Raw genomic sequence first — 8470 nt, forward strand, 5'->3', positions numbered from 1 at the left:
TGTGCGGCTTCTGGTGCAAGCGTTAACTTTGGAAAAAGTTAAGGTTTCTGGTTTGGATTATGGGCCACAATGCCATCACATTACGCAGGCATTCAATGGGAAGAAGATCTGCGTTATTTAGGTGTGCCTCTCTCAAATTACAGAAATAGCAACGCTCATTAGTCGGGAGAAGTTGGCAAAATTCAACGTAAAGTGAATTCATGGCGAGGGCGGAATTTGTCAATGTTCATTCGTGCTGAAGTGTACGACGTGTTCTTAGCTTTCCGTCTTATGTATGTGCTGCAAGTACTGCACTGCTCACGACTTCGCCTTCAGGAACTGCATCTCATATTTGCAACATTTATTTGGAGTTCAAGTTGTCAACCGATGCGGCGCGACAGTCTGTTCCTCCCTCTTGAACGTGGTGGTCTAGTATTAGTCCACCTCTTCATCAGGCAAATTGCTTCACGCCTGTTTTTCTTTCGAGACAATGACCATCCATTTTTGCGTGAAATGTTGCAACTCCGTTTAGTTCATTATATTCCCAATATAGTAGTGTCATCAAATGCCAAAGATGTGCCACAGGCCCCTTGGGTCTTTCTTAAGGAGGTTGTTGACACATTTCTTTTCTTGAAAGTTACATTCAGCCTGGAGTACGTGTTCACTGCGAGTCGAAAAGCAATTTCTGCGGCACTGCTGGACTCTATTTTCCCAGATCCTTTGTATCGTGCACCCTATTTAAGCCGACCTTATCAGGATGCACTTAAGCGCGTCCGAAAAATGTCTGTACCTCCTCAAGTAAAAAAAAAATTTCTTTAAGTTACATACGGAAACACTCCCTGTTAAAACTTCGTTCAATTCGAGGGGTTGCTTTGTGCCGTGGTCAACAAACTGTCGGCTCTGCCCACGTGCCGAAACCATACATCACAATTTCATAGACTGTAGGGACGCTGTATTTTTTTGGGACATTCTCCAACGGACGCTTAAAAAGGATATCCTCATGACTCCATATTCAATTAGGTTTCTACCGTTTAATGTTACGGGTGGTACTCCCTATGACATGTTCATAGTACTTGGTTTATATAGCCTATGTTGAAGTAGACTGTGTGATCTCCATGCCAAAAAACCGCGATCTACAAAATCCTTCTTTCGCGAAAGTGCTGCTTATATAAGAAGTGTGTACGCTGCGCAGGAACCTTCTCCAGACTGGATGCACTTGTTGGATGCATGTGTGTGTTTCCCTGATTTTTAAGTGTGTAGTTGTGTCCACTTTGTAACATTCCTCCAGTTTTGTTTTCCAAGTAGTAAGCAAAAAAAATCGGCGCGGTGCACTGGTAAGATCTTGAGCTCGGGATTCTCAGGTCACAAGTTCGAATCCTGGGCGGGCAAGTTTTTTTTTACTTTTATATATTTCCTTTTTTACTAATAAATTTACAAATCCTTAAAGAGGTGTCTGTCAATTATTAATTAAATATTGATCAGGAACTACAGAACTTTCGACTGCAGGACGTCACACTACAGACAACACAACGTAAGACAACAGAACTACAAGCGACAGAACGACAGACAACAGAATGACAGAAAGAACGTCCCAAAATACGACAGACTGAAAATTTCCTGTTGTGTTTTTCAAGTGGGACAGCAAGGAAACTTGAATTTTGGAACAAACTTCTATTGCATTTAAATTTGGAAATAAGTCTCAAAGCATCTGGCAGTTGTCCACATACAAAGTAGTTGAGAGCGCAAGACGATTTTTACCTGAGGCCCCCGTACGCCTCTCATTTAAAACCGCGCACTAAATTTAAGTGAGCCAGCTGTTACTGTAGTGCTCCCCACTAAAGTGAAGCCGCCGAGACTATGAATCTACTAGCGACGTCTTGCTCAGCTGCAAGCGATGCGTCCTTCCTTTATACCAAGGCCTTGAGATTAAGTTGCTCCTGCTACTTCATTGGAAACAAAATTATATCTATATATTGCTCCACCGCTTTCCGAAAGTGGCGGTAACTGTCAGAGCATAGACAAGTAAAACCGAGGCAGTCATGCTTCGCATATTTTGTTTTAGTTTGAGTACAGGTTATTGCATGTTCCCTGGCGCTAAGATAGGGCAGGTAATAGCAGCGCAAATTTAATCACTTTCTGCATTTTCATAAGAATAGTGAATACGCTGTGTAGCATCGCTGGAAAACGTACTACGCCTGGTTACAGTTTAAAAAGCAAGCCCAGTTCATGAAACTGGGGATTTTCGATATGAATTAAGATTGCTGATAGCCGAAGATCACTTCATAAGTACCATCTGCCTTCCCTTGTCTAGGAGGGGATACGCCAGGTTTGGTGCTATTTCGCTTGCATACTTCCAACTCTGTCCTCAGAGGAAAGGGGCCCCTTCCCGTTATCGTTCTCACTAAATTTTCACTCTTCTCCTTCTGGCCTTGTTCCTTGTTCTCAGAATCGCCGCTCCTCCCATCGCTTACTGGCGAGCCGGTTTCCGATGGACAGCGTGCTTCTTCAGCTTTGTTTGGTCCATTTGGCTGGCCGATCAATCCAACAGGAACTTGAGTGTCTTGCATTCCAAATGACTCCGTCTGATCTGGAGGGTTCGCACTTGGTTCACCTGCAGGTGGCAGCGCATTGCCTAAAAATAGGACCGCAAATTAAGAAAACATAGCGTTTGTACATCCTCATGCAAACTCAGCAGAAGGGTTAAAACCAGTTACATGTCATTCCTGTTAGCTGAGAAATATTTTGCATCTTTTCCGTTGTTCTCATGCAGACAGGATGTTCGCTCAGTGTTTTTGTGCAATGTTTCGAAGTATTATCTCAGTATTTATTGTTCTTTCATCGGATATCGGAAACAAGCTCTAGCAAGAAATATATTCCGGTTTGCGTGGTTGACCCTCACAACTAAGAAGCGTACTTATATTCAAACAATGAAGATCTTTGCGGCGCATTGTTGTGAACTTTTTCGTAACTTAGTTCTTAGTGTAAGCTAAGTAAAGTTGAATTAACAGCTCGGTAAGATGTCAACGTATCAATTTTTGGCCAAGGTTTAGTTTATCCCTGCTTATGTTATGTGCGTTCAGCTACATGTACGATTAAATTCTGGATTGGGAGAGAAAATCGTGAAATTCATTATTTCACAATGTATAATCCGTTGGTGAACTCGTGTTAAATTTTTTGTTTGGCAATTTTGTGATCTTTTTTCATCCCCTTTTACGAAAATTGCTTGAAAACCACGGCTTTCTTTCTAGCTCATGTTTTCTAAGTTGCAAAGTACGTTATATTTGAGTTCAAAGTCTATATTCATGAATGTTAGCATATCAGTAATGTACGTTGTTAGTGATCGCACTTGACCAGTGTTCTTGATATGGCTTTATCTAGGCGCACCTTTACAAGAAACTATATTTCCTCCAAATATGAGTACGTAAGAATATAAGCACATCTCGCTGCCATTGCATTAAATTTGCGAAGCCCTTCCTGCCAGCATATTGTGCAGATCAAACGTACAAATTACCTGACACCAGCAGGCCACACAAGGCCACCGAATATACCAGAAGCAGAGGTCTCATCGTACGTGCAGTTGAACCTGCAACAAAAGTTCGCGACTAACATATTTAGGTATTTTCCCGTGTTTTGCGCATAAATTTGTGTGAGCATGCAAACAACATTGCCCAAGGAATCAAACGAACGCCGCTCGAGAAAGGGAAGTGCACGCACAGCTGTTCCTTCACGCAGCTTTAGGATTTCAAATAAAACAGAATCAAACCGCACGCGTAAACAATTCCGTACAGTCATTGTCACAGTGTACGTAAGGAGGAGGAAGCCGGTATAGACGGAAAGAGAGGGAGGCTAGCCAGTTCTCAGACCGGGTACTCTCTGTGTGCATAATTATAATTACATTGTACACGTGGGAAACAATGAGCAGAACTAAATGGCTTCCTTTCGAGACGAGGATACAGGCCGATAATACGGAGAAAACATATGAAAGGTGATGAAACTGATTAAAGGTAAGTAGCTGAAGACAAGACAGAAATGGTAATCAACTACTACTTCAGTTATGACATGAATTTGGTTAGTACTTCACTATTCTGTAACGATGCAACTCAACATGCACATTAGGGAAAAAAAGAAAGCCAAATGACGTGCAATGGAGCTTTGGTGTCAAGGTATTTGTGTTTACAATTTACAAACAATTTTTCACATTTCTTGACCAAGCTTTTTCTTATCTAGTTTAAGGGATGTTGGCAAAGGTTGAGAACTAATATAAATAATGAACACATTGGTGAACGCAAATAAAGATGCCATAGGCCTATCACCTGAAAGTGCGTATTCTAGAAAGGCACACAGCCTTAAGTAAAAGTTCCAGCTGCCAATAGGGCCGAACTTGGTTATGAAGAAAAAGTGGGATTCGATATAGTGTAATACATTTGATATAAGAGGAGACACAGGAAACAATACTCACCTAAAGGAGGACCCAATGGAGGTGCATGCTGAATTGTAAAATCGACGGTCTTTTATACACCACCACGAGTAGCCTGGAAAGCAAAATTCGAGAGAAAATGAAAGTAAATACACACACGAAACAACTGAATGCAACCATGGCAACAGTCATGAGCCAATAGAAGACAGGCTAGAGTAACCATGACTTTCGATAGGTAAATTAGAGGTAAAAAAGCATCAGTATAGGTGCAACCAATGGGCGGCAGCGTTCTGCGACGGCACAGGTGGTGCTCCTTTACGCCACTACTTCCTCAACCAAAAGCGGCATGCCGTGACTAGAACGAAAAAAATGCGTTCCAGCACGATTGCTAAAAGCGTATAATCAGCTGTACTGCGCACCCTTCACGTGTTGAAGAAAACGGTTCCTGATGAATAGATATTGATCAGCATACATACCTTGCCTACACAGGCTTCAACGCAAGCGTCATAATACCCTAAATTCGCGTACCCGCGCTCTGGTTTCCTCTCGATTAAATTATTTTCCTATGCTCTTAAATAATTTTTGTTGTTGGTAGATATGTTGCGACTACCACCTCGGTCGCTACAGAATGTCTCCGTCTGTTACAAGAGGATGGACTTGCATGTGTGACAATGTGGCCCAGAGGTACTACTTCAAGCAGCATTCCATCGCGTGAAGATATAGGTTATTGCACCATAACTCAACATATATATAAATAAATGTATATATTGTTAGCGAAGAGACTCAGGCGAACCAAGGTCTTCCAGTTTCGCCACATTTCTAACATTCATGAACGGGATTCTGTGCAGCCAGGCATTGATTAAGCACGGGGTATAATGCAATTTAATTATACATGAATGATTATAACTGTTTCTATTGCTAGAGCATGAGCTCTGTCTACTAAGTGGACATCTCGGCATTTTATGAATGAAGTTTCGTAGATCTGCAAAGAGAGCACTTCTCAACTTGAATCGAAGAAGACACCCCATACATTCTGAGATTGAGTAAGAGAGATATACTTATTTACAGAAATGCAGTGAGGTCGGTCTGAACTATAACTTATATATTCTGATGTAACGATAAAACTATGGGACAGATATCAGGGTTCTTTTTATCGCCTTATCTTTCACTTCATACGCTGCCGAATGGTGTTTTCTTGATAAATGCAAGGGCGCATTAATGCGAATTATCCCCGGACGCAGGCCGAAAACGTTGAGGACAATGAAACGTACCTTAAAAAAGTGTAGCTCAAACTATTGGTTGGCCCCTGCTTAAGGATAAGACAAAATGGTGAATGGTGGCCTTTGAAGCATGCTAAACGCATTCTTGGACCGCATTAGGGTTCGTTATTCGCAATTTTATTGCGATCGTCCATCTTAGGGTAACTCACGCATCCTTAAGTGTCTGTTATTTTCCAACAGCCATTCCCCTAACTCTGCTCAGTGGCACGTTCATGGTCTAAGGAGTAGAAGATTGGGCTGCTGTGCTGAGAAAACGCGGTTTGAAACCAAATGTCAGAACATATATTACCCAGGCGAGTGTCCCTTGGATATGCGTGGTTTTAACTTTGTGGGTGCAGCCAGACGTGTTAACCAGACTAGAAATGCAGGAGTGGCTATATATTTAAGACAACCTCTGCAAGCTACCGTTGTGACGCCTACAGTACCGACGGAACAAGGATAAGCACTGTGTATAGCAATTTCTGCCTTGGACTTAGTTGTGGCTGGTGTTTACATCTCGGCCCAAACAGGAAATGATGCTGCTCTTAACATCTTGACCAATGGTCTACCGGAACGAACTGACAGAAGAATGCTCGTCTGTACAGGAGACCAACAAAGATCCTACAAGAGACCCATCGTTCATCACAGCCCTCGACACCAGATATTCCCTTGACCTATGCCCACTACAGCCAAAGTCTACAACTCAGTGGGGAAGCAGTTTAGATTTAATCATGTACAGGCATTCTGACAAATATGTAATAAGTGATGTACAAACCAAAAGTCATTACTTCACAGATCACCAAAGCGTATTTATAGGTTTAAATAAAAGATGAAACAAAGTAACACGTGTGTGTCGTCATTCTTTACTACGACTTGGTAAAAACTCCGGCGTTGGGCATCGGGTGCCATTCCCAAAATGAAATTCATCTAAAATCGCGCGTGGTAGTTGACGTTCTAGAGATAATCGCACAACTCTACTAATACGTGATGACAGACCCAGGGCCCACGATGCTCGATTACTACTAGATCAATAAATACGCCTATCAGAAGTTGCTCGAACATCAGTGCGCCAAGGGAATCGACGACTTTTTTTTCGGCGACGACGCCCTAACGTGGGAACCCCTTCCAGTGGATTACCCGTGCCCAGACGGTTTGACGTGTAGCAACGGTCGATTCGTGTTCACGAAAAGTGGGTGTGAAGCCACGTCGTGCACGCCGTTCGAGCCATACCGTCGTCTCGGCGGTCCGTCAAAGACGCCGCCCAACCCCATAAAGCGGTTTACTCGAACCATGTTCAACAAAAACAATAAAAACGCGTTTTGCTACCTGGACGAGGTCTCTATAGGTGACACGTACGAGCGCGTACTGCGCTACCAGAACGACATTGTAAGACGCAAGATGGGTCTTGTTCTGTGCGCATCGCGAATGCACGGCCAGACTTTTCCTTCAAGAGGGCAGCGAGCCTTCGTTACTTTTATTGCACTCTCTTTCACTGACCCACCGCGGACTCCCAGCTGTGCGCGAGACAAAGGGCCCGCTCCCTCCGTTCGGTTCCTGGAAGTGACCCAGTGACGACGCTTCGGGGTGTCGGGTGTTGTTTACCCGGGCCTGGGGGCGGCGTCGGGGATGGAAACCGCGGTTGGAAAAGCGCGGGATGGGCAGATTCGCCCCACCGGCCCTAGAGAGCGGGCCACTTTTTTACGGGGCTGAAACTGAACGTTTTGCGTATTTCTGACTTGCTTTTTTGACCTTCTCAGTGTAATTAAAGTTTGTTTTAAATGTTCAACTGCGTTCGACCCATTATCTAGCTGGACAGCGGACGCTTTGATCCCGTCAAGTGCGATCCGCGAGGCCAGCATAGTAAAAAAGTGAAGTCGACTGCCATCGGCCGCCAACTCAACGTCCGCTACAGTGGAATACGTCGCACGGCAAGACCTCCGGTTTGACCAAGACATCCGCCTACTGCAAGGACACGGCATCGCCTACAAGTTGAGCAGCTGACGGCACACAGGGCAACGACAAGGTGGGCTCATTTCAAATTTCATCGCGCAGCTTAGCAGACTTCACCACATACGTCCGCTTTGAGTGAGATACGTCGTGAAGCACGCACGCCAAAATGGATCAGGACAAGCTGACGCCTGAAACGTCTCAAGTTATGACAGGAGAGCGTGAAGCTTCTACGGCAAACATTCTACCCCAAAGAGCAACTACGTTTTCCATGAAAGCTAAAGAAACGTGTGAAACGAGCCGCGAAGAGCACTGCCGGAGAACAGACGCTGCCTGGAAGAACGTGGAAACAGCTATTTTCAAAGTGTCATGTGCGAAAGACGAAGACGTTAACAGCGCCGCAACGCAGCTTCGCGCGAGCTTTGAGCGCTACGAGCACGTCGCCGCCAGATACGCTACCTTCCTCGCCAAAACGAGCAGATCTGAAACCCAGCAGGAATTAGAACTTCAGGAAGCAATCGACGCAGATCGTTATGTGACTGTAAGCGACAAATTACGTGAGGCTACAGAACGAGAACGCGACCGCTTACAAGAGGTAACGTCGCAGCACTCTCTATCGGCCCACTCAAGCGTTTCTTCGAGGTCACGGCGATCGGGCTCGTCAACAATCAGCCTAGCCGCCGTACAAGCACGCGCACAAGCTGATGCCGTCCGGGCCAGATCAGAGTTTGGTCGCAGAGAGACCGCAATGCGTATTGAGAAGGCAAGGATAGAGGGCTGAATTGGATATTTTGCAGCATGAAAAAGAAGCGGCAGCTGCAAACGCACAGGCGAATGCGCTCGAGGCAGCCGTGGAGCAGGATGGCGG

General features: G+C 44.6%; 1 long non-coding RNA gene across 1 annotated transcript; it reads right to left on the minus strand.

The window, feature by feature from the left end:
• Nucleotides 1-2082: 2082 nt before the first annotated feature.
• On the minus strand, nucleotides 2083-4708 carry LOC135919059 (uncharacterized). The gene is made up of 3 exons (XR_010569869.2): nucleotides 4439-4708; nucleotides 3491-3562; nucleotides 2083-2611 (listed from the first exon to the last, which is right to left on the minus strand). It is a non-coding gene; the product is annotated as an uncharacterized lncRNA (long non-coding RNA).
• Between the last annotated feature and the right edge of the window lie 3762 nt (nucleotides 4709-8470).

Source organism: Dermacentor albipictus, unplaced genomic scaffold, assembly GCF_038994185.2.
Source record: "Dermacentor albipictus isolate Rhodes 1998 colony unplaced genomic scaffold, USDA_Dalb.pri_finalv2 scaffold_15, whole genome shotgun sequence".
Taxonomy (NCBI): domain Eukaryota; kingdom Metazoa; phylum Arthropoda; class Arachnida; order Ixodida; family Ixodidae; genus Dermacentor; species Dermacentor albipictus.